Raw genomic sequence first — 27,813 nt, 5'->3', positions numbered from 1 at the left:
GAATCCTTCCGTATCCTTCGCCCCGTGATAGTTGGAAGGGCTGCAAGGACCCCAGTCGAGAGCGGAATCGTGGCCGGCCGGTGTTGTACCACGTGGCACCAGGAGGAGTTGGCCTTCGCGGCCGGCGGGGTCTGGGGCAGCCCGGCAGCCAGCCCAAGCCACAGAGTAGCCGAGCGTCCCCAAGTTCGGGAGAATCTCCCTGGGTTTCTAACATTTAAATGTAGGCTAGCAAGGCAGCAATTAGCATTTCTAATGGGGCCTCCGTGTTTTACAGTTTCCCCGCAGACTTTTATCCCATTATTCCTTAGTGGACCCCTGTGAGGTGTGTAAATTCTAGATGGTCTCGGTTTTGCTGAAGCTTGGCAGGTAGCCTTTGTAATAGTCTGGCTCAAGAGAGCACCCTGAGAACCAGGGTTAGAGCACTATGTTTTCTTTGCGGACCTCTGGGGAGTAACGTATGGTTATATTCAATTTAAAATAAGTAAATACGTCATGTGTCTAATCCGATACCATCTTAATTCTAAAATAGACAAGAGGCTCCAAAGATTGGGAACAACTTACGAATAGAGAAAAACACAATGCTATTAGTTAACCAAAGATTTTATTAAAGTTAAGAAAGACCCCCCTCCCATTTTACCTGTGGCAAACAAAGCCACTTATATCAATTTTTAAAATATGGGATGAATTAAAATTTCAAAGCAAAAGCAAGTTTTAGAAGGACTTTGGAAAAGGGCAAAAACTTTCATTTGTTGTTTCCTGAGTCTAGTATTAAAATGTTAGTCTCAGCAGATATCTCCGTGATGGGAAAATGGTGAGGGAGTACTCTTCAGGATGTCACGCGAGGTCTGTAATTATTAGGTTATGAGAACCACAGGGCCATGAGATGAAGAGTTTTACAGAAAACTAGCAAATCAGTTCCATGAGCTAACAAGATTGGGCATCCACTTTTAGCCCTTGATATGCTCTTTCTCATTTAATCCAAAGACAACCCTGTGAAGTAGATTGTATTTTAATCATTTTACAGAGGAGGAACTGAAGCTCAGGAACCCTAAGCTGCATGGCCAACAAGAGGTGGATCTAGGATTCAAACCCAGATAGGTCTGACTCCAAAGCCTGCCATCTTTACTGCTACACTATCAGTCTAACTGCAATGAAGTCGTAGCATGGGGATCTGATTTGGAACATTTGCAGAGGACCTTTAATACCAAACAACATGCAGGTACCCTCTTGCAGGTAAAGGGGAGATGCTGAAGGAGACTGGAATGTGGTAGCTCTGTGCTAGAGAGAGGTAACCTGGTGACTCGCGAGGGAGGTGGTTCTGGTCCTTAGGGAGAAACTAGACAAATCTTGGGACCCTGTCCTCTATGACAACTCAAGGGTATGAAGGACTCTTTCCTCACAAGATAAATGTGTGCTTTATAAAATTAAACTACAAAGTAATTAATAAACATAGCCACAATGTACAGCAAGTAAAAAGAAAGCAAAAGAGCCAAAGGAGGAGAGACTACAGACCCGGTACTGTCCCTTCTGACACAGCCGGTGCTGGCATGCACCTCTGTGAACAAAGAGCATGTGTTCCAGTGACATGCTTCTTTGTCAGGGGCTTCACTGCCAGAGGCATAAATAACACAGGCAGAACAGGGTGTGTCTCACTGGCCTGCCAACATCTTCCACTGGACTGTCAGTTTACAGGCCTGAAGGGGCTGTTGTCACAGTGCCCTGGTTTTGACTACTGCTATACTTAACATCATTCTGAGTATGCATCTGGGTGTAAGAAAAGTAGAATATATCATTGTACCTAATCCACAATTATTATCATGTTTATGGATTTATGGATTTGAACAAGGGCTAGAAAGAAACAAGGAAAAGTGAAAACAGCCTATTAGTTTGTTAGGGAGCCTGAACTATGTATGGGTGAATCTTTTTTTGCTTCCATTGATATTAATGTTTGCCTAATAAGTAATAAAAATATCAAATGATGTCTGGTTTCGGCACCCCTTTGAGTCTTAAAATTGCCTGTTTGTTAGAATGTGTGTGTAATTCCAGTAAGCTCCAAATTGTTTGAGGAGAACACTCTAAGCTAGTTTGTAACTCTTTGGACTTACTCTCCACTCCACTGCCTTAGCTCTCGCAGGCCATTCATCAAACTGTCAGATGCCCCCAAGCCTTCCACTCATTTTTTGGTTGGGAACAAACTTTAATAAATCTGAAGATAAGAGGAACCAGCCCCACTCAGGCATTGGTTTAACTGGCTTTGAAACCAATTTGGCAGAATGGTACCCTTTTTCTTTAGTAAAGACAGTATACGAAGATGATGCCTAATATAGGGTGAGGAAATCATTATTCTTTAAATGCTATAATTTCCATCCTTTTCCTCCTCTCCCATACACATGTGCATACAATGGTAACTGTTTCCTCTGAGTTTCCACAACATGGAGTGTGTACCCTTTATAGCAGTTAGGCAACACATAAGAGTTGTGGAAGGATCTAAAATTTCAACTAGACTGTGAGTTCATACAAGTATTTCTGGATGATATAAATGGAGCGTAGGAGCCTGGGACATCTTTAGAACATAGGTGCTCGGCAAATGTGTTATGCTGAAAATAGTGTCGCCTGTACTCAATACTATTTGGCAGCTGAGACTTGAGACAAAGGAAGAGGAGAGGCAAATAGTTAGATGAAAATGGGTTAAGGAATGAGATCCTATAAGTCTCCACATGGTAAAAACAGAGGAGGGGGCAGTATCAGGTGTGTAGACAGCTGCAGGTCAAGTAAGGGGTCCTTGCCAAGGGAACCAGATTCCTTTCTGCTCTCTGAAACAGCTGTAGGTGCTGGGCCTTCCTGGGGCAGCAAGGAAGAGCTATGACTACCAAGAGCCAGGTTTAATATTTATTAAGCACCATCCTTATGCCAAGTACTGTGCTTGGGACTTTCGTGTATATTGCATTTCAGTTAATCCTGGCAACAGCTCACTGGGACAAGACTATAATCCCTTTTTATTGTTTAGGAAACAGACTTGGAGAAGCCAAGTGGAACTCACATAGCTAGTAAGAATCTGGATTTCTTTGCCATGTAATTCATTCTTATTACTTTGATCTACTAGTCCTCACAACTGCTTCTGAAAAACCTGTTTTTATTTTCTCCGCTTTAAGAAGATTTACATGCTCATTGTGAGGGGGAAAGAAAAAAAGCACAGAAAAATAACATTTAAAAATTAAATTCCTACCGTTGAGATATACCTATCAGCTTTTTTTTCCCTATAGTATACATTTTTTTTAAAAAAATACTGGGATCAGATTGAATTTTTGAAACTTGTGTTTTCCACCTATCATTACAATAAATGAGTTAATATGATAAATATGAGTATTAACTTTGCTAAATATTTTTCCCTTTTTAGAGAAGGACTCTAGTGATGTGGGAATCCTGTTCTGTTCCATCACTTATTGGCTGTGTGCTTTTGGACAAACCACCTAATCTCTCTGAACCTCAGGCTGCTCATCTGAGGCCTGTTGTGAGGATTAGGCATGATCACATGGGTGAATTCCTGCCTGGTACAGTGCCTGGCACTCTCCTCTGTGCCCCTGCCACAGTCACTGCCCCAGTCTCTCCCTTACCCTAAGCAGAGGCCCAGAACTTTCTGGCCTCCTCAGGGGCTGGAGAAGTTCTGCTGTGGCCATCAGTCCTCCATCTCTGCTCCATGTCCTTCATTTCATGTAGTTACCCTAACCGTTTGGCTGAGGAAGGGGCTCACCCCAAACCAACATAAGTTTTGACTTTCAAAAGGAGTGGATTCCTTTTCTGTTTCACACAGTCCTTAGGCTCTCTTCAGGGACTGGGAACATGCTCCTGAGCCAGACTGGAAAAGATCTGAGTAGCCCCACAGTGGTGGGTATGTAGCTCCGCCATAATTAGCCAGCATTCTAACCATCTGGACTCTCTCCTACCTCACAGGGATTTCCTTGTCCACACAGAACTAAGACTGATCCAAGAGTCCTGCTCTTGCTGACTGAACTTTTCCCATCTGTTCTCCAACTTGCTTTGCCAGCTCAGGTCCAGACATGGGCCCCTAGGTGGCCATGCAAGGTAGTCGTTCCTCACTCGAGACTCTGACACTCCTGAGGTGGAATATGCGTTCCCTAATTTGCTAGTTTCTTATTTTGGCAAAGGCCAAAAGTCCCAAATACCCTTACGTTATACTTCTTGAAAAGCAGGGCAGGAGTGCCCTCCTAGTTGCTAGATGGGATGCTGCCCAATTCATGAATCACTCAATAAAGCCAATTAGATCTTTTAAAAAGGAAGGAAAAAGGAAAGCAGGGCAGCCAGGTTCCTGATTTCTTTTTATGTTTATCTATGCATATACTATAGAAAATCTGGAAACTATACTTAACAAAGAGAAGAAAATAAAAATCTAAATTCAGGGCTAAGCACACACTGATCACGTTTTGGTGTCTATTCTTCCAGTCTTTTCTGTACACACATATGGCACTTTCTCAAGTCTCAGATTGCCAGAAGCATCATCTCATTAATAACAGCTTTTCAGGGAGGCAGCGAGGGGGGAACCCACTACATTAAGTATTCATATCGATTATGAGGCATCTTTATTTCAGAAATAGTAAGTAGAAAAAAAAAACCTTTCAAGTACCTAGGAAATACTATATATGATATTTAAAAAATTTTTTGAAAGTGGGATGATACTGTAACTTGCTTTTTTCAGTTAACAATATATTATTAATATAGTTCCATGCTATTAAATAGTCTTCTATAGAATCCTTGAAGACATTATTCTACAAATGAAAATAGCTTTTCTTTTTCTGAATATAAAAACAATACATATTCATGTAGCAAATTCATGCAATGCAAAAAAAAAGTATAAAGAAGAAAATGAAAGCCAGCCCAAATCTCATTACCTAGCAGCAACCGCTGTTAATCATTTTGTGAATATTTTCTGAGCTATCTCTATGAAGATGCATATGTAAAATATATAATATTTTATAAATGTAATCATACTATATAACGGTGCTTTGTAACATGCTTTTATTTTTCACGTAGCAGTAAGTCACAAGGATTCCTCCAAGACAACAAATATAAGTCTACTTCATCATTTTAAAAGTCTGCATCATATTTCACTGTATGGATGTAGCATAATTTGTTCACCTGGTCTCCTACTGATAAACATTTAGGTTATTCAAGTTCACCATTATATATAACACTTTTGTACAGTTAGCTCCTAGAAATAAATTCCTAGAAGTATAATTCCCAAATCAGTATATATTTTTCAAATTTGGATATGCATGGCAAATTGCACTTCAGAGGCTGTACTTTTATACTCCCATTAACAGTGTTTAAGACTTCTGCTCACCCTTGCCTAAACTAGGTATTATTTTTAAGACATTTTTGTCAATCAGGTTTCAATTAATGACAAGGTTGAAAACCTAAGGGTGCCAAGACAATTCAATGTGAAAAGAACAGTCTTTTAAACAAATGGGCTGGGACTTTTATATATCCCCATGCAAAAGAATGAACTTGAACCTGTATCTCACATCACGTACAAAAATTAACTCAAAATGGATAATAGATGTTTTTTAACTATCCTAAATTGTGTATTAGGTACAATTTTACAAACATTACTCATTAGCGGTAATGGTGGAGCTGGAGAGTATTGTGACTTCTCCAAGCTGCATGGGGAGAACAACCAATAGTATGGTGGAACTTGTGGCCCTTTCTAAGACCATAGCTCTTGCAGCCTGCAGATGTTAGTCCTCGCATCTCCCTGTGCTTAAGGACTGGTTTGGTGATCCACGGGGTGTCAGGATTCCGTCTGATAGCTTTATGGAAGGATCAATCAGGATAATCTCAAAGAATTTGTATGTAGAATCCTCACCAATCCAGTAAGAATTCAAGACTCTCAGAGCCCCACAGTGGCATCCAGCTCACTCTTCAGCAACAGACTGAAGGCTTTGTGCAAACTTTAGCTGGTTAACACCGTGATGGACAAGCTTGCTATGGGTCGCACCCTTAGAAACTGGGTGTTTCTGGCCACCACGGCGCACACGGATCCGATATATGACATAATCCCGCTTAGCCTCGTATCCCAGCCTGCATGCTTTATTGGGCCCGGTCGGGTTGGGGGCCCTGTGGAGCACAGAGAGCTGACGGTACTGCCAGCAGTGCACTCTGAGAAGAAACCGCATTACATTGGACTGCTTCTTCATAGCTCCTGGGTGTACTTGTATGTGCTCACCTTGGTTTACCTGATGGCAGTGGCCAGACGGAAAGGCAGACGGTAGACTTTTAAGAGTTAAAACTGTAAGACTCACAGGAAAACATGGGAGTAAATCTTTATGACCTTGGATTAGGCAAAGCTTTCTTAGATATGACACCAAAAGCACAACATACCAGAGAAAAAAAGAGATAAATTGGACCTAATCAAAATTAAAAACTTTTGTGCTTCAAATGACACCACGAAGAAAGTGAAAAAACAATGCATGGAATGCATTCATATTTATGGGAGAGGCACTAAAAAGTGACTAGGAACTCTGTGTGCTCCGGTAGGTCTTAAAAATTAGTGGGCATCTCTCCATGGTGATCAGGAAACAAGGTGACATTTCATTGTGAGACCCCCAAATGTCAGTACCTATATAACTGTAAAGGATGAAATTATCAAGCGATAATACAACACAATTCCTTTGGATTTCCAGGTTGAAATGGCCCACCAAGCCATATTATAATGAAATTTCAGAAAGCCAGAGATCCTAAAAGTGTCCTAAGAGAAAAAAAAAGTCATAATGAAAGGATCAAAAATCAAAATAGTGAGACTTGTCAATAAAACACAGGAAACTAGAAGACAGTGGAGCAATTGATGCCTTCTGAGGAAATTCTGAGGAAAAAGATCCTCCACTCAGAAGTTAACATGCAGCCAAACTATCATTCAAGAGTGAAAGAATAAAAATATTTTCAGACATTCACGATCTCAAAATATTAACCTTCCACATACCCTTTCTCAGGAAGATACTGGAAAATATATTACCACAAGGGTAGCTATACAGCAAGCCAGGAGAGCAACCCAGTATAGATGGAACAAGAGGGCAAGAGAGCTCCAGGAAGGATGTTGGAAAATAAAAATGAAGATGATAACCTCTGTAACCACACTGAGGGGAGATTTTACAGTTCTGATAGGCAGAGAAATGAAAACAATAAAAAGAATTCTGAACTCCAGGAAAAACAAAAAGTTGCACAAGAAATGTAGTTATAGTATGTTACATGGTTCATCTGTAAACATTATGTAGTCATATTAACATAACTAACCAATACCGAAAGGAGGAGAAAGTCAAAGCTGTGTGGGAGTGAGGGTGTAAGAGACCCAAATTCATATTTTTCATAGTAGGAAGTCAATAATTAATGGTAACTATTAATGTCTAAAATTAATTTAAAAACATAAAAAATAATATGACCACATTATTTATATAAAAGGAGGCAAACACCAGAGGCAACAGTCAAAAGAATTGAAATTGCTGTCTCTGGAGAATGGGGAGTGAAGTGGGAGGGGTGAGGCAAAAGGCTGTTTTGGTAACAAGCTCTGTAGTAGTTGTAGTTGGTGTTTAGAACTCTGTCCATGTATTACTCTGAAACAAACGAAATTTAAATTGAAAAGCAAGCAAGCTGGCAGACGAGGCTTCTGAGTGTGGGTGTGGACCCTGGGCAAAGGTGTTCTGCCTTCCTCAGAGATCTGTTCCCAAAGGGCTGGCAGAAGACAGATGGTATGGGAGGGGCCAAGCGCCTTCCTACCTTTTCTTCTCAGCCAGTCTGCTCATGGAATGCAAGTGGGTATGATACGAATTCAAAATGGGTCAGATTTTCTTTATCCAGCTGCAGCATGCACTTTAAACGAGTAGAGATGTTGCTAAGCCTCTGGCACTACATTTCTGTCAGATTTTGCCTGAAATTGGGAGATTCCTAATTTCCCCATTTCTTCAGATGTGTTTTAGCCAGAAGTTGAGAGATGGCAGGAAGCCATCTAGGACGTCACTGTTTTTCACCAGACATCCAGGTTCTTTGTACAACAGCCTGAGCAGGTTGGCCTCTCTCTCTTTCTCTTGCTCGCTGTCTCTAGTTGAGGAATAATGACATACTGTAAAGCACACAGATGTTAAGCATACAGTTGGTGAGTTTTGACAAAGTTGTGTATCTGTGTAACCAACACCCCCAATCAAGATAGAAAACACCACTATCGCATTCCCTGTGCCCCTTCCAATGCCCCATCAGAGGCAACCCTATTTTAATCATATCTCCAAGAGATGATTTTGCCTGTTCTTGAACTTCATATGAATGAAATCATACCACATGTACTCTCTTGTGTCTGACTTCCTTCACTCCACTTAATATTTTTGACATTTATCTGGATTGATGGATGCATTGGTAGCTCATTTCTTTTTATGGATGAGTAGTATTCCAATGTATGAATATATTATAATTTATTCATCCATTTTCTGATCAAGTCTCTTTTTTCTGGTGACCAGCCTTGTTTCTGAGCTGGAGCATGTCTCCTTTGCATGACCCTTTTCACTAACACACAAATGGAGTTGTTGCTACTATGTGGAGGTAAAGGATAAAAACTAGGCTTTTTAAAGGATCAGCAAAATTTACACATATGCTAAAAATGGAAACTGGATGTAATACATGCTCATTTAGGTTAAAACTATTTCTGCAGCAGGAGACTAATTAAAAGCCTGTGACAGTAACCCACATGTGAGGTGACTGAACTCGAGACCAAGTGTTTTTGCTATGAGAAGAGAAAGGGAGGAATCTTTTATCCTGTTCCTGGTACCGCTTTTCCCTGAAAATAAGACCTAGCCGGATCATCAGCGCTAATGTGTTTTTTGGAGCAAAAATTAATATAAGACCCGGTATTATATTACATTATATATCAATTATATTATATTATATTATATTATATTATATTATATTATATTATATTATATTATATTATATATCATATTGTGTTATACCTGGTCTTATATTAAAATAATACCGGGTCTTATATTAATTTTTGCTCCAAAAGACGCATTAGAGCTGATGGTCTGGCTAGGTCTTATTTTCGGGGAAACATGGTAGCTAAGCTCTCACCACACACTGTGCGGCTTTCTAAAGGTAGAGTGACATTGGGAAAGAACACTGAATTTGGACTTGGTTAGTTTTTCATTCTTTCACTCACTGAGGCTCCCTAAGTCTCAGTTTCCTCATAGGTAAAATGAGGATGAATAAATATAGGGAAGAAGTGGGAGTGAAATTTAGTGCACACCTTTAATTTTAAAACTATGTGAACATATTCCCTGTTCAAAACAGACAAAAACAAAACCCTGAATACAATCAAATAGACTCTCTATGAATGGTTAGGCATTCTAGGCTGCTGAAAGAATGGGCACCAGAGACTGTCTACCTCCTGTCTGTGAGAACCTTAAAGTATATTAGCCCAGAAGTCCTGTCACTCTGGGATAGCTGGACAATAGGGAATTATATCAGCTTAATGACAAAAAATAGGCTGCTCGGTTGCAGCAAGAACTCTGCTCTGAGAGTAAAGAGATCTGGACCCTGGTCCTGGCTTTACTGTGTAATTTGGGTGGTTTACTTACCCTCTCTATGTCTTCTATTGAATGAAGGAGCAAAACTGTATGATCTTTGAGATGCTTCCAGCTCTGACATGCTAGAATATAATGCTAATTTCTAAGCAACAGAGGTTATCATGATACGATATCGGTAAAGGGTTTGCTAGTGGCATTTTTATATCTAAAACAAGAGCAAGGCTGTGAATACCGTGATTAGATTTTCACCTTTTATTTTCTTTAATACTGAAGTAAATATCCAAAAGTGATGAGTCCAGTGGAGTGTGTATTTCAGGAAAAGAAACTTAGTTGTGTTTCAGTAGTACCCTTGGTGCAATCCCAATGCTGTATTTGCCATTGCTATCAGGGTAAGAGTGTATCAGTGAAATTTTATGAATATGTGGCACTTTATATGGCTATCCAGGATCTCAAAGATCAAATAGTTCCAATTCTAACAAGACTCAAATTTGAACTTTGGTGCCAAGGAACTCACCTCCTCCTGAGGTACTTCGTTCCATTTTTATAGTGTTCAAATCATTAGGAAATTGTTCCTTAGGCTGAGCTGAAATCTTGACTTCACATAACTACTAGTCCTAGCTTTGCTGTCTGTGGCTACAAACTACATCTGTGTTCTCTCTGGTCGAGGTTGCAAATTGCTGAGATGTGGGCCAGTATTGGACCGTGTCTTGTTGACTCGTCATAGCCTTTAAAAATATCTCAATTAATTTCTAACATTACAACATCATGAGTTTTTTTTTTACATGAACTATTTCTGGCTTCTTTTGAAAGATGAAAAGATCTGTGCAGTTGCCTCCCCAATATAATTCTTCTCATTTTTATAACAATTGAAAGTTTTGTTCTAGTCCCCACCCTTCCTGGCTTAGCCTGTGTGTGTTGGGAGAGCCTGATCCCACCCCTTGTTCTAGGATAGGGCACGCAAACTAGTCCACATTCGTCAGCACAGTCCCACCTCTTCTCAGCTTTATTGATGCAGAAATAAGCACCGTCTTAGAGATTGGCTGCCCTAGAAACAGAATCCAAGATGGAGAGTTGCACACAGAAGGTTTACTGAGGAATGCTCTCGGCACATATGCGAATGGGGACGTGAAAAAGACAGGGTGGGTGTAGAGAAAGGCAGACCACCACAATAGCTGCAATGTAATAGTTACAACGAAGGCCTCAGCTCATGCCACCAGGGACTCAAGAATGGGGAGGGCTCTTCAGAGTTGCCCCAAATTGAAGTAAGGGTATTTGTATTCTCGTATTAGCTTGTTACTTTCTTCAGGCTGCACCATGGAAGAGGTGTAAAACCTTGGGGGAAGTGGTTTTCTGAGGCTGAGAGCAAGAATATTCCCAGTAGCTGAGGGATGGGTGTGTCCACCCTGAAGAGGGGATCTGGGCAGAGCCCCACAGTAGCCCCTGCAGGCACATGACGCAATCTAGTTAACAGAGGTTTGCTAGGGGCTCCTGAGAAAGAAGCTTCCAGAAGTGACCTTTATCTTTCTGGATATGAGTAAGGAGCTCTGGCCCTTGTGGGCAACTACCTCGCATCAAAGTCAGCTTTGATGACATTGGTATTCTGCTGAATCAAACCAACCTGCAGCTTGAATTACCCTGGACTTTTAGTGTGAGCTTCATTGTTATAAGTCAATTTTTTCAGTTGTGTTTTAGTTACTTACAAATGAACATACTTGGACACATTCTGCCAATGTGTGGCTGCATTTTCTGGCAATAACCTGCTAAGTAGCAGCTGCCTTCTTTTTTGGATATGTCTCTTAGTTTCCGGTTTACTAGTGCTCACTCAGCTTTTAGGAGTGGTAGCAGAAACCTAAATCCTAATCTTCTAATAGTAGGAAGTCAATAGGAAATGTCTAACGTGGAAAAATCAAGAAATCTCAGCAGAAGCATGTGTTTGTAAATATGGAGGTAAACATCAGAAGAAACAGCTAAAAGATTTGGCAGTAGTTGCCTCTGGGGAGATCCAACAGGGTGGGATAGGACAAGAGACCGCAGCTGGGTTTTGTGGGGAGCCTTACAGTGCTCTTTGAGTTGAAGCGCGGTGTACTCCTGTTGAGAATACATGCTCCAGGGCATCTTGCACTGTGCTCTGTGACTCTCCCATCTCCTTGTTCTCCTGCCTTCCTCTGACAGGGGCGTTTCCTAAGTGTTGGTTGAATAACCATCTTAAGCTACCCTGTCTCTCTTGATTAACTTATTCACTTTCTCCACATCTGGGAGATTTCTTTCCCTACTCCTGATCTCTCCCCTTAAGCTCCAGATCCATATTTCTCCCACAGGATCACCTTGGAGCTCCCCTGCCTTATCGCTAGCTTCCACAAGGAGATAACCAAGGTCCCTCACAGCTCTGACACTCTGAGATCTAAAACAGAGATGGAAACATTTAACAAGTCATAGTAATGGATCTCTGTCACGTAGTTAATATTATTAGCCATTTTTTTCTTTTGTCACAAGAAAGAGACATTTCTTGAGCACCAACCACATGCCAAGTTTGACACAAGATGCTACCACATGATTTTACTGTTTGACCATCTCTTTTGACCCTAAAGTTTTTGTTTCCTCAGCTTAAGCACCTATAAAATGTACATAAAAAATTATAAGGATTAAATGAGTCATTTAATCCATAACATTTAAAAGGCTTTACAATGTTTGTAAAGACTTTAAAAAGTACTTAACATAAAGTTATTAATTAGGACAGCATTTAGATAGCTATGTCAGAGAGAGAGAGAGAGAGAGAGAGAGAGAGAGAGAGAGAGAGAGAGAGAGAGAGAAACACTGGGCTTTAAGGGTAATAAGAAAATACTCCTGTTCTTAAGAGTCACCTTTTAGGAGAGAAAGACACATTAACAAAAAGTGTTATTATAATAGTCATACAACATGACAAGATCTCATATCAGGAATATGATATAAAGAATATGACCAAAGTACTATAAGAATCCACATTGTGGGAAGGGACAATTCTTCTTGGGGTAGGGTTTGCGGTAGGCCCAGGAAGGTTTCACCAAGGGAGTGTCATTTTTAGATGGGCTTCGAAGAATAAGTAATAGCTTTCCAGGTTGACAGAAAGGATATTTCAAGTAGAGAAACTAGCTTAGGCAAAGACCAAAGAAGTGGTTTTAAAGAGCCTAGCATGTTAGGGGAACAAGGAAAATGTTTCATTACTTTAAGAATTATAGCTATTGAAAGACCTGGCAAAGAGGAGAACTTCCAGGAAAAAACCCAAGCAGCTTCAATGCTGGATGGGAAGAACCTCTCATGCCATACAATGTGCTAACTTTTTTATTTTTATTTTTTTGTCTTTTTTTGTGGCAAAATTCATATAATATAAAATTCCCTTGTAACCATTTTAAAGAATGTAATTCAGTAGCATTTAGTACATTCACAATGTACTAAACCACCACCTCTATCCAGTTCCAGAACATGATCACTCCGAAAGGAAAGCCCGTGCCCATTAAGCAGTCACCCCCGATCCTGGTCTTCCCTAGTCCCTGACAATTAGGTATCTGCTTTCTGTTTCAATAGATTTGCCTATTCTGGACATTTCATATAAAGTGAATCATACAAGATGTAGTCTCTCAATACTATTAAAAAGTCAAATGACATCTTAATATTATTACAAAAATAATTTTGATCTATGGACCCCCTGAAAGAGTATCAGGATCCCCAAGAGGTCTGCAGACCAGACTTCAAGAAGTGCTGGTCTAGGTCAGCCAAGGTGTGGGGCACCAGCTTCCCATTACAGCTTCTATTCCAGCACAGGCTGATTATCATGTCCCCACATCCAACCCGAGGCCCCCCCATCTCAGTGTCTCATCTCCCTTGAAAATTGTCAGCCATTTTCTGCAAAACTGAGATTAGTGATATAGTAGTGGGTTCACATTTAAACTGTTCAAAGAACCAAACAACCAACTGAGGTCAAATTTTAATTTATTAGTAATAAATCTGACGATAGTTAAAAAACTATACCACAAACTTATTTCCAATGAAATTGTGATCGCTTCCTGCCACTATCATTACATTACGTAATATAATCACAGTAATTACCTTTTACCTGCGAGGAGAGCCATCGTGTACTGTTGAACATCAAGCAGCCGCCATGCCAGAAATTGCTAGCCCCTTTCTCCTGTAATGATCCCGGCTTATTTTATTCTTCAAGTGTCCTTCTCAAAGTAATTATCACGCTTATTATCCAGCATATTCAAATGTTAATGTGCATGCCGTACTGACATTGTTATGAGACCCATTTTGCTCAGGAGCTAAAATTACGTTGCCATTCTGCTTGGTGCTCGAGGTTCTGTGCTTGAAACCTGTTTCTTACATACAAGGAGCCAAGGTTATTTAATTAGAATGCGGAGCTGGAATGAAGAGTCTGACACTTAATATAGCACCTGTAAGCTAAACGGGGCCAGCAAGTATAAGGCCTACGCATTTTGAATTAACTATCCATCACTGTGGAGACAATCAATATTTGAGCAGACTGGCTTTGGGGCATATTTAACATCATTCCTCCAGGGTCTCTACTGAACTCTGCCTCTGCAGCTTAAACTGCCAAAAATCACGGTTCTGATAATTGGAAACACTGAGTTGAAATCTGCTTGAATTTTCACTCATTGGTTTTGCTCTGCCCTCTGGAGCATGTCTGCTCCCTGCTCTATGACTGCCCTTCAGAGACTGAGGACAGGGACACTATCCCCCACTGTATGCTCTTCTAAGGCTCAATTGTCCCGGTTACCAGGTTATATGACAGGTTACCAGGCCCTTTACCACTGTGGTCACTCAGTTTGTCAGTGTTACCGCTCCCTCTTAAAAGTGAGGTTCTCAGAACCTGAAACGATCCAGGTGTGGTCTGATCAGTGTGGAAATAAGATCTCTTTTGGATATAAACACTCTTGTTGGATGATTCTATTAGTGCTTTCCAGGAGTGTATTACCTTTCTGTTATCCAGCACTGATTCGTAATTGGCTAAAACCACCAAGTCTTGTAAACCATATATTGGTACTTTGGCAATTAGCCACTTAGAACCAAATACAGGATCTGAGATTTATCATCATTATATTTAATCGTGTTATATTTTCCAATGCTTTTGCCTGTCAAGAGCCTTTTTGTATCTTGAATTGATCCTTTCCATCCACAAATGTAATCAGTCTATCAATATTGCTATTTTTATATAAATCAAAGTTAAAAAACACTTGACAGAAAAGGCCTCAGGATGGAGCCCTTCATCTACTACCCGAGACCTCTAATCAGAGTATTCATTCAACCCTCCCTCTCTATTCCCAACACTTATATCTCCATCTCAACTATTCCGTCCTCTAACTCAAGTTGTCAGGGAGGGAAAACTTTAATGAATATTCCAGGTCACTACTGGCTGGTTAAAGTGGCCTGCAAAAGAAACAAGGGAGTGCATAGGGCCTGGTGAAGGGCCAAGTGTGTCTGGACAGGATTCTGTGAAGCTACTTTATCTAGGCCCGGACATCAGCACAGGTTGGGGCGGTATTAAGCCGGAGTCAAACGGAAGATAGTCCAGGGTTCTGTTGTGATGAGAGAGAGAGGAAATCAATAACCAGGAAACAGAACCAATGTTGGAATTAGTCCATCAAACTGGAGGGACCAGGCAGAAGAGAACAGAGGCAGGCAAGGGTCACAAAGAGAATCAAGCAAAGAATGAGCATGTGAAATAGAATTGAGGCATGCCAAGTGGGATCCAGAGCTCTGCTGTCCAATATGGCAGCCACTAGCTACAGGTGGCTACTTAAATTTAATAAAAATTAAGTAGAAACTTCAGTGCCTCAGTTACATGAGCCAATTTCAAGTGTTCACTAGCCATATGTGCTTAGTGGCTATCATATTGGATAGTACAGAAGAACATTTTCATCACTGCAGAAAGTTCTATTGGAGACTTCTGCTCTAGAGCATTCTAGGTGTAGTTCTAGGAAAGGGTCAAACTAGGTAGGATATAATTTTAGTGTACTTATTTTTCTTTTGCTTTTCTTTAAGACCCAGCTCAAATATCGATTCTTCTGGGAATTTGCCCTATGCAACCATGTAATTGTATGCCACAGGCAGCAGAGCATTCTGAGCTATGCAGTTCTTAGTGATAATGCATGGCTCTAGGGAGAACTTAGAATGGAGGTCCTAGCACAGCTATTTGTCAATTCTTAACCCAAACATGGCCTTTTTCTATCTGGGGAAGGTAGCCTCCTTGACAAAGCAATTAGCTTTGGGGTTAAGACATGTGGGGTAGGAGAGAAGAAGAAAGGAACACTGACCCAGACAGCTACATTTGTTGAATCCACCTTTGTAGCTGTAAAAGTAATTTGTAATAAAACGTTTTGATCTCCTGTCCACAAACATTACATAGGCCATCTTGGCTAGGCAGTCAAGAAACTGAAGTCAAGGTCTGATTTGCTTGATGCAAGGTATCTTGTCATCTTACCTGTGGACCCTCACTACATTTTTCAGTCTGCCTCTTTCTCTTTTAATTTCCTGTGCCAGAAGCTCTTAGAATTTCTCATACTAAGATCTACCAATTCTACCTTCTAAATCTCTCTAGAATCTGTCCCTTCCTTTAATACCCTCCGTTAATTTATTTTTTCTCCTTTCCCACCCAGCGCCCCCACTGCCATCTAAATGCTCTAAGAACCTTACCTGACTGTGACATTCTCCTCCCTAAAACCTTTCAGTGGCTCCCCATAGAGGCCCAACTACCTTTCAGGTCTTTCCACTCCTTGATGTGTAGCACATGTTCCAGCCTCCCTGTTACCCCGAACCAAGGTCCCCTCTCATCTCTGTGCCTTTGTACTTGCAGCTCCACCTGTCTGAAATACCCACCCTCCTTTTTTCCCCCCTGGGGAATTTCTACACCCTGTTAAAGTTCCACTTAAATCTCATATCCTCTGAGAAGCCTACCCCGAGCCCTCTGACAGACTTAAGGGATCCATCAGTTGTGCCCAAATACTGTGCAGGCTTTGGTCATAACACATCCTGTGTATGACACTCATGGGTCTGTTTCTCCTACTAGACTGTGAGGTCTCAAGGGCAAGCAGCACATCTGACTCATCTCTTACCCCCAGTTGAAAGCACAGGACCTGACTCATAACAAACACTTGCTAAATGTCTGTTAAAATGAGTGACAATCTGTGCCATTATGAAGTTCGACTGTGACCAAAAACGAAGACCATGAGGATCCTCTATGTGGTGTGCTGCTGCCATGCTCCTTGGGGTTCACTCACACTGAGAGAGGCCTATGCACAAGTGGCCCTGGTAGTTGAGGATGTGGGGAAAAGCAAAAGGCCTGCAGCTGTTCCCACGGAAAGCCTCACTGCACACTGGCCGTTTCCCCAGTAGGCACTGCAACGGGCACAAACTTATTCCTTGTTTTTTTGTGTGTGTATTAAAAAACACAGGACCCCTTGGAGAATGCTCTTGTAGGGCTCCATCTGTAGTTAACTCTATGAAGGGAGTTATGGGCAACAAGGAGAAACCTCTGAGTAGAATGGAGAGGGATGAGATATTGCTACTCTTACATAGCTGGTGAGGGCAAGTAGAAGCCAATGGCAGCACTTTTTATGTTTTAAAAAGTACACCATGGCTTATGGTTACCAAGACACTTCCATTTCTATCTTCTTCAGCTTGTAATCCACCCCGTGGGATGGGTGAGATAGAGCTGGGGTTGTTATTTATAGAGAAGGAAACTAATATCTTGACAGGTGAAATGACTTGCCCAAAGTCACATTCTGAGCAATGGCCCATAAAAATGAAGCAAGTTTCCCAGGGTCATGAAATAAGAAACAGACCTATAACGTGGGGCTTACTTTAAAAGTGGCCACTGGATTTTCTTTAACACAATGTTTAAAATTAGAAACATTTTCTAGTAAATCAAGTCTGTAGAGGGCTTTCAGGCATCTCTTGGGAAATGTGACTAGATGACATTAAAGATTTCTTCCAGCTATGACATTCTATAAAATTTAGTGTTTACTGTGTCCCAGGCTCATGTAACTCCATGAAGTATAATTATCAGCTTGCAAGTAATTTCCAAAATAAATAGCTCTCCTGCCCAGCCCCGTATCCGTCTAACTTGCCAAAAAGTCTCCAGCTCATTACTTACTTATTCCATCACCTCGTCATCAATCCAGTCTTTTCACTCCTTCTGCTCCCTACAACATGGCAACTCTATTACTTGATCAATTATCTATTTCCTCTGTCAGAAATAACTAGGATTTAGAGCCAGAGGCATAATTTCTCTATAAGACTAGAAAGCAGAACTGTCATCATGTATTATTGAGATCTTAATTTAATTCCCATTAAAGGGGAATTAAATTGAATGGATTAGTGAAAGTTCACTCTATTCATCCCTCCTCAGAGATGACTAAATCCAATTGGGTGCCATATTTGGTAGTGGGATATGGGAATGGAGTTTTCCACAGGTCAGGGTAGGTGTGTAATTTTCTAGAAAGGAAAGTCTGCCTTAGTTGGATGGACCAAGTTATTTAAGTTTTGTCTGACAAGATTCTACCTAGCCTCCTTGCATGAGAACAAAGTATTGCACACCCAGCTGAACTGGGTAAAAACAGAAGCTAATAGCAGCTCTGTGGAAATAGATACTCTGCCTATCTTTTGATCCAAGAGTCCAGGCTCTATCCACTGCACCACATACTCTGCAGGGTGATAATTGCTCCTACTAGTTCATGTTTCCTGAGAAGTGAAGTGCAGTATCCAATTTTAACGATAAAGGCTATATCAATAATAACATGTAACATCCTATTTTTGTTTTTATCAAGAAGTCCAAGAAGTCAAGAAGAATTATGGGTAATTCTGGGTATTGCTGGCAGTCTTTGCGGATGGCTATTCTGTTGTGTTTTAACTTCTCTCTTGATTACCAAGGACATTCTGACACTTACATGTTAGAGTAAGATGTGCTCCTGCTGATGAGGAGGGGGCTCATTAAAAGTGCTGGACCAGGCCTGCCACCTTCTTTTCTTCTAATGGAGTACCAGACTTTGCTGCATGACTCCCACACCGGTGTCTATCATGGCTGAGCCAGGCTGGTTTCCTTAAAATGAGATGAGAGTGCTAACAATGAAGGGTGACAATACAGAACATAAAGAAGCACAAAGGAAGTCTTCATATTCATGTTGAACTTGCCCAGGATACGAGGTCTGACAATTAAGTTCGTGAACTTGTTGCAACGATGTTGCTGAACTTTTTTTGATATCGGAGGGATTATTCTTTATGAATTTGTACTAACTGGGCAAACAGTTAACCAAGTTTTGGAAGTGCTGAAAAGGCTGCATGAAAAAGTTAGACGACCTGAACTTTTCGCCAACAATTCATGACTCTTGCATCACGACAATGCATCAGCTCACACAGCACTGTCTGTGAGGGAGTTTTTAGCCAGTAAACAAATAACTGTATTGGAACATCCTCCCTACTCACCTGATCTGGCCCCCAATGACTTCTTTCTTTACCCAAAGATAAAGGGAATATTGAAAGGAAGACATTTTGATGACATTCAGGACATCAAGGGTAATATGACAACAACTCTGATGGCCATTCCAGAAAAAGAGTTTCAAAATTGCTTTGAAGGGTGGACTAGGTGCTGGCGTTGGTGCATAGGTTCCCAAGGGGAGTACTTCAAAGGTGACCGTAGTGATATTCAGCAACGAGGTATGTGGCACTTTTTCTAGGATGAGTTCACGAAGTTAATGTCCGACCTCGTATATGCTAAAGTCAGATCTGAGCATATCCTTAGCTCCATCTGTTAAAGGTGCTCACAGCTGCTTAGGAGAATGCTAAGCAAGAAAGATATGGCAATACATTTTCTGCCTGTTAACATAAATACTTCCCTTTTCTCCCCAACCTAAAATACAACCAAAGTGTCACAAAAAAACACAAAAACAAACAAAAAACCCCACACAAAACACAAAAAGTCCTAACATTTTTTGAGCAGATTGTGACAGAATATCAATCAGCTATGTGTTTGGTATGCAAGCATCCCCAGTGCTAACTCACCTTGAGGAGACGTGGAAGGAGGGGGACCAGAGAGTGTCCGACAATTAGGGAGCAAGGCAGGCTGTCTCTAAGGGAAAGTGCTGGAGCCAAAGCTCATGGCCTAGTTGACAGGTGAGAATAGTGCAATCGCTGTTGATGTCCACCTATAGTGGCAGCAATTGTAGCCAGAGGCACCTCAACCTTGATTGGTTCAGGTGATGACTATTTACTGAACGTATGTATATACTTTGTGCCAGGTGCTCTGGCAGGCATTGGGGGCTGAACCCTGTGGAAGGTTGCAATTTGTCAGCAGTGGTCCTTTTGGGCAGGGACTGATCTCGGTTATTCTATCTCTAAACTCTAAGTCCAGGAGATAGAATCGGCTGGAAGCAGGAAGTTGAAGTTTCCAAACAAACAGGACTAAAGCACCATGTTAAGTTCTAGTACATATTCTATGTCAGAGTAGGTAGCTAAAACTCCGAGGGGTAAAGAAATAGCAAATATAGAAGAGGATAGTCTTCAACTAGAGGTGTGTCATTGAGAGTAGCTGATATGAGGAACAATGGTAGGCCAGGAAGTGAGTTGGGTCTTTGCTCTGTCCCTTCTGAATTATAAACCACCCACTACAAAGGGAAGTTTGGTTTTAGGATAGATTCGGACATGATCTAGAAGTTCTGTGAAATGAAAAGAATTCACTGATGAGTTACATAGGTCTACATTTACCAAGATGCGGTATGCATTCCACTTGGGGAAGTGCAGATAATTGTAGATGAAACAACTTGTTTTCTAATAGTTCAGTATTTATTTTAATGTGCGTTAGAAGAAATATAATTTGTCATGCCACAAACCTGTGATTTCACAGGTGATATTGTTGGTTTTCCATTTACAATGCTGTCATAAAATTTCCATTTTAAATATTTTTAGTAAAATTTATTTGAAGAAAATATAAAGTATATAATAATATAGAAGATGTTATTACAAGAATATGAATGTAAACAATTGGAAAGTTTGGGAAGTACTTCATTACGCCAGTTGATGAAGTAGATTGACTTGTAGATAGGAGATTTTGGAACACCAGACAGGTGAAGGGAAAATGGTAGATGTCTCAGAGAATCTGGATTCCAGTTCCAACTGCCACTAAACCTGTGTGACAGTTGCCTCTCTCCGGATCTCCATTTATTTATTCATAAAAGAACGAATGCCTTGCCTAGCTTTATTATTTAGTGGTTCCATGTCACTTCTCATTATCATCGAGATTATGAACAAGCATAGTAACAGCCAGTGCGTTAAGGTCTGCTGTGTGGCAGATGCTTTCCATACGTCATCATTCTTACTTCTCAGTCTAGTCACGAAAGGTAAGGGCTATACTGCCCATTCTATATGAGAGAATTGAGACTGGTAGATTTTAAGTAACTTGTCCAAGGTCACTCAGAACCGGATTTGAATGAACTTGGATCTGACCCCAGAGGCCGTATTTGTTTCCTCTTAGCCTTGCTGTGTCTCAGTAAATTCCTATTCACCCTTCAAAACTATGCTCAAGATCATGTATTCCAGAAAGACTTCTTTGATCCTGTCCGTCCATCTTGGTTATATGTCGCTCCTCTGTGTTCCCTTAAATTTTCTATTATGCTGTTTTTTTACATTTGCCTTTGTATTCCCAGCACCCTGCCTAGTTTTGGTCACAGAGTAGATAGATAGTCAACTAACTGCAGAAAGAGGAAGAGCATGAGGGAGAGAGGAAAAAGGAAGAAAGGAGAGGTGATTGGAAAAGAAAATATATTGCTACCTTATTCTATTAAATATGAAAGAAGTAGAATTGAGAGGTAGGAGAGCAAGGTGGTTAAGCATATGGACTCCTAGATCCAAACCACTCAGCTTTGCCACTTACTAGGTGTGCGACTTAGGGCACCGGTTCAATGCCCTATGCTTCAGCTTCTTCATCTATAAAATAGGGATATCAATGTACTTACATTCAAGGATGTTGTAAAGGATGCTCAAAATGAATTATACACAAAGTGCTTAGAACAGTGCCTGGGATATGGTAAGCAGGTTGAATATTGGCTATTATTATTTCTGTGAAATTAATAAAACCAAAAAACAACACTACTGTAAAGTGAAAAAATATGTAACACTATTATATACGTATAGAGGCTCTTCATTTTCCTAACTCTACCTGTTGACCAATGCAGTCATTCCAAGATAGTTATGAATAAAGAGAATTATAGCCATAGGATGCACAATATGTCCTTACCTTTTCACTTCTATGGCAGCAGAATTAAGCACTTCACCTCTACTGTAAGAACATTTGGAAATACTGATATTAAAATTATCACACTGTATTATATTCTAAATTTCAGATTTACTTGTCAATCACCCTCAATTAGAATATTTCTTGAAAGAAATATTTAAATCCTGTTTAATTCTTCTCTATGTCTCCAATTCTTAGCAAAGGGGCTGGCAAGAGACAAATGTTCAATAAATGTTTGCTGAATGAATATTGTAGAAAAAATGTGTACACATGGACAATAAAATAAAAAATGATGTGATATTTACCATACAAGAAGCTCAAATCAAGTGTGCTTATAGCTCAGAAAGGAGAGATCACTTCTAGGTAGGAAAAGGTAATAGGATGGATGGTCAGACAGCCTTGGTTTTGAGTCCCAATTCTGGCACTTATGTGCTTATGTGACTCTGGAATAATAACTTCTTTAAACAATAATTTCCTCATCAGTAAAATGGGGATAACATTAGTTGGAAGAACTAAATAAGATAATGCATGTAAAATGTCAGGTACCCACTATGTGTTTGTAGAATGGCTAACATATCATCATCATCATCACAGGCTTTGTGATGGAGGCACTCACTGTCTGAATGGACAGACGCAAGGGAAGAACACTGAGGAGCCAGGAGGTGTGAATAAAGGTACTGTGAATGTTAGAAAGAGTCAAGGCTGAGGACGGAGGGCAAGTAGCACTGTTTAATTGGAACACTGGGTATTTTCAGGAAAGTAATGTTAAAGAATATTGGGAAGTTGGCTTTAAATGCCAGGCTGAGAAATTTAGTCTTTCTTCCGCAAGTAATACAGAGACTTTACAGGATGCTAACTAAGCAAGATAGTGACCACTTCAGAGCCAGCTCTAGGGGAAATATTCTGGCCGCACAGGATGGTCTGGGGAGGGTGAAGGGAGCTGAAAGCGCATCAACCACTTAGGAAGATTGACCAATATTTCCAATGAGAAGTTGAGGCTCCCCTCTCGGCTGCCGGGGGGGGGGGGCAGGAAAAGAGGGAATGAGCATGTAGGACCCTGGGAAGAATGAACTCATACAACTGTGTCCAACCGGATATGAGAAGCAGAGTGAGGAGGCCGAGTCAGACAATTCTGAAGGTTTATAACCAGATGACCAGGATCATAGGACTCGTGTTCTAGCAGAAATAAAGAACAGAGGAGACTGGCTCTGAGGGGGAGATAGCCTTTCTGAAGTCCGAGAACATGTTATCTGTATGCGTACAGCAACATCTGTTTTAGCAGAGACAGACTCCTTTATCCTGCATCAACAGATTGTGAGAGAGGGAAACAAGAAGTATTAAGAATTTCCCACTTAGGAAAACAAAGCTCAATCCCCTCTTTGAAAAGATTTCAAACTCTTTGAAAAGTATTTTAGCAAGAAAGGAACACAAAGAAAAAGAAGTGTACAATATCTTCTCTTTCTTGAATTTTCCACTGAAATGTACTCAAGGAAAATGCCCAGGTACGTCATTAGAACGCTCTAATAATGCTATTAACACCCCCCGAGTTTATGGCGCTTCTTGCTGCACAGTGCTTTTCATTTTATAAAAAGCTCCCATGATCTCTTTTACTCTCACAGGATCACTGTGAGGTATTACTTTTTCTCCATTTTACAAGGGAAGAAACTGAGGATCAGAAAGAATTGAGTGATGTCCCCCCAAATTATACAGCCAGGATGAGGTAGAGTCCCAGACTCCTTGCTGTTTTTTTAGTACATTCACATGGTCGTCACAGTATAACACTCTGGTGTGGAATGACAAACCAAAGTGTAGCAGGACTCTGATCTCCCTGGTTTCAGGGTGCTATCATGTTATCAATATAGCCTAAAACCACATTACTTTGGGGCACCTTTATCAGGTCACGTTTGTGACTAAAGGGACACGTTTGTGTCCCTTTTCACCCCCATGGACAAGAGCCTTAGGGCAAAAGTTCTTAGCACTGTGCTGCTTCCTTCCCTCCCACGTCCACCCAATTCAGTCAGGCCTCTGACGTGCACGACCAAGTCCTCAATACTTAAACCTGCTCCAGGTGGGTCAGGAGGCAGGAAGGCAATTCTCTCCTTCAATATCTAGTTGGTGCCAGTAGGAAGAAGGCCAGACTTGGAGGCTGATGGCTCAGGTTCCAGGCTCAAACTACCAGCCTAACTCTGCGACCTTAGTTAAATCACTCTATACTCTGAGCACCAGTGTCTTGATCTGAAAAATGAGGTTAATAATAGCTGTTCTATAAGCCTGCTGCAAGGATCCGGTGAAATACTTAGGAAAGTAGGGCCCTGTGCTGGGTTTAATTTTCTTCTGTAGCCATCTTGAACTTCTTAATGATTTTTGAGGGCGGAGCTCTGCATTTTCTTTTTGCACTGGGCCCTGCAAATGAGGTGGCTGGTCCTGTCTGTGCCCTTGGCCAAGTCATTTAACCTTGCGGGGCTCTTCAGTCTATAATGAATTGGATTAAACTGTTAAGACAATTCTCAATCCTCCTTAGCAAATCCTTAGCAAAATTTGACAAAGTCGATCACTCCCTCCTTCTTGAAACATTTTTTTCCACTTGTCTAGGACACTATGTTGTTTTTTCTGCTCCTTTGTTGTTTTCTCCCTAATCTATTAGCATGTCCAACACAAAACTCCTGATCATCACTTGCAAGCCCGCTCCTCCCAGTCTTTCTCATTTGTTCACCGTAACTCCATCCTTCCTGTTACTCAGACCAAAACCCTTCTCCTAGTCTTTGACTGTCTGTCACTCCATATCCAATTTGTAAGCTGCTCCAGAATCGGACCACTTCTTCACCACCATCAGCACAGTTCCAACCTTAATCATCTCTCACCTGAATTACTGCCAAACCTAACTTGTCTCCCTGCTTCCACGCCTCCCCTTTGCCCAGTGGTCTGTTCTCCACACAGTTGACAGAATAATCCTTTAAAAATATAAATCAGTTTGCATCACTCATCTATTCGAAACTATGCCATGACTATGCATCTCAATCAGTGTTGAAATCCCCACGAGAGGTACCGAGCTACCTCTGTAAACCCATCTTCTACCACTCCCTCACCTCAGGCCATTTGTTGGTGCCCCTCTGCCTGGAATGCCATCCCAGATATCAGCTTGTCTGGCCTCTCACCTCCTTCAGTTCTACTCAACTGCCCCGCCCAAATCAGTCAAGCCTTCCCTGACCACCCGAATTAAAATAGCAACCACCATCAACTCCTCCCCCCTTATTCCCCATCCTTTCATTCCCTGCTCACTTTTCTCCAAAGCACTCATCACCATATCATAGGTATCATATTTTATTTATTTGCTTATTGTTTATCTCTCCCTATTAGAAAGTAGGCTCTGTAAGGACAGGGACTTTGTCTGCTAACTTCTATATCTGCAGCACATAGGACAGTGTCAGTGAATGACAGAAAGTTCTGGAACAGATGATGGCATTACTATTATTAAATCACAGCTGCATCAGCCCCTCTGAGTGTACAAAGTTCTTTCACAGGCTGCATGTCCATGAAGCTGGCCCTATATACAGGAGTGAGCACATTTCTGGGGACTTCTGTGGTCCAAGCCTCCCCTTAGACTATACTGCGGAGATAGAAAGGTGAGTATAAGAGTTTGTAGTCTAGAGGGAGGTTTCACGTATATATGCAAATATTAATAACTCTAGAACAAGGCAGCATTTGTTAAAAATAGCCAGTTTTTAATGCCTAACATCTCACATTCTGGCAATGACTCTAGAGTTTTCTACAGAGAGAAGGGACAGAACTATGGCTTGTGGCCATGTCTGCCCCAGACAAGTCCCTGCTCTGGCCTGCTTATCACACTCGAGACACCTTGCCTGACTTCCAATCTAGTGCGCTCCCTCCACTGTCCCTCTCCACCCAACATTGCCCCCTACTTAACTGTTAACTTTAGACCCCACCCTCTTATAATCCCTCCACATTCTGCTTCTAGATACAGGGAGCATGAGGCAGGGGTGGGATCAATTGAGGAAGGTTTCAACAGGATATAAAGAATCTAAACATTTCCTTACAATAAAGATGTATATGTCTCTCTATGAGGCTGTCGTACTTAGAACTCAGGGACTATATCTGTCCATCTCTGTGGCTTGACAGCCTTGCTCAGTAGTAGGTGGTACAGAGTGGGCATTCAGTAAAGTTTGTTGAGTCATTGATCTGGGTGTTATAAACTGTGAGGATAATCCTATTTAAGAAGTACATTTGCATCTTCTGTAAAGTGCCCCTGAGGTATTCTATAAAGTTATTTTATTGAGCTATCAATCTAGCCAGTAAGAATGAAAACATCTCAAATAAGGGGACCAATATTTAAAATGCAAATTTAAATTATAAGACGCTACTACTTTATAATTTTCAGTTATTTTTAATTTGTATTTGATTTTTTTTAAACCCTTTATCTGAAAATCCAAACATTACCAAGAGATAAATTACACACATGCCTTCCATTCCCTACAGGACTCCTTTGAATAGGACTCCCTGAACTTATCTGAATTTTTAGAGACAGAGAGAGAGACTAATGAGAAAGAACGGGGAACTGAGAAACTTAAAGCGAAAACATTAGGATCTGCTCATTAAAAACCATGTTAAGTTTTGGATTGGTACTCGTGTGTTTGTTATGTGTTTGAAAAACCTGCTTCTCTCATATGTTCACATCACACATACATTTTCATACCCAGGCAAGTTCAAGCATCAGAAGATAGCCTGTCTTGTAATCAGTAAGAAATATTTACTGATTACATTAGTTATTGCTGCCAGCTGTAAGAAAATTTGGGACAGGTAAATCCTTACTTGGTTCTCAGTTTCTCTGTATACAAAATAGGGGGAGGGACTAGATGCTTTCAGGGACCCTTCCAGTTCTAATGCCTTAAAAGTCTAGGGAAACAGAGGTACTTATTCACGTTATAAAGGATTCCTTTCAGATTTTCTGTTTCTTGAGTGCACTTAAACTATGACTTATTTTTCAAAGTTTGGTTACTCTATTTTTGTTATTAATAAATGCAGCTAACAAGTAAATTCAACATATTAGGCACATAAAATGCCTTATACGGATTATTTGATTTAGTCATCCTGATAACCCCATGAGGTAGATACTGCTATTATCCCCACATTGTAGACAGGGAACTGGCTCCATGACTAACTTGCCTAAGGTCACTGAATTATGGAATGTGGCAACACTGGAATTCAAACTCTCTTCCGTTTAATCTGCGATTCCAAAACATACTGTTAACCCTGCATCTCCCAGACTGGCTGCCGACATCGGGAGCTGTTCAGTGTTCCTTACTTAGTTGAACAACCATGGATTTTGCCTTCACAAAGGAAGTGACCAATTGGAAATGGAGTGATTCCTTTGGTTTCAGCTTTATTTCTATGACGTAACGAGGTGATATTTTCATTAGGACATGTCTTTTCACCTCCCCTGGATGAGTAACTGTCAATTTCACTAGTTATCTTGAGTCATTTGTGAATGATCAAGTGAGCAGAAAAGGGTTCAAATTTACTCTGAATTCCTAATTTGGTTCTTTATGTCTATTATCTAAGTCTGTAACAGCATGCACAACAAGACTTTACATTATTTTGCAACAGATTAAGGTGAAAAAAATGCCACATGCAGAAAAACAATATAAGAGTAATTTCACGTCTTCATAGCACACTTCATAATTTTCACATTCACAAGAACTTGTGTGAGGTGGGCAAATCAGGAATTATTTTTACCCACTTTGCAAATGAGGAAAGAGAGTCACAGAAAGGGCGGGTGACTGGTTCTAGGTCCTGGAGCTGGTTAGTGTTCTTTCTACAGTATGCCACCACCATATGTAAAATGGAATTTCAGACTCAGGCACTTCTTGTTAGACAGAACCAAATGGCTATTGTACCAGAGACTGCCATGCTAGGCTGTGGCTGTGGGGCTCCTGTATAACG

The 27,813-nt window shown here is 40.8% G+C and overlaps 1 pseudogene; it reads right to left on the bottom strand.

Annotated features, from left to right (window-relative positions):
• Positions 1–5,631: 5,631 nt before the first annotated feature.
• On the bottom strand, positions 5,632–27,151 carry LOC117031539 (60S ribosomal protein L15-like; annotated as a pseudogene).
• Between the last annotated feature and the right edge of the window lie 662 nt (positions 27,152–27,813).

Source organism: Rhinolophus ferrumequinum, chromosome 12, assembly GCF_004115265.2.
Source record: "Rhinolophus ferrumequinum isolate MPI-CBG mRhiFer1 chromosome 12, mRhiFer1_v1.p, whole genome shotgun sequence".
NCBI classification, from domain to species: domain Eukaryota; kingdom Metazoa; phylum Chordata; class Mammalia; order Chiroptera; family Rhinolophidae; genus Rhinolophus; species Rhinolophus ferrumequinum.
The sequence above is the reverse complement of the archived record's forward strand: the minus strand, read 5'-3'. Positions and strand labels throughout refer to the sequence as shown.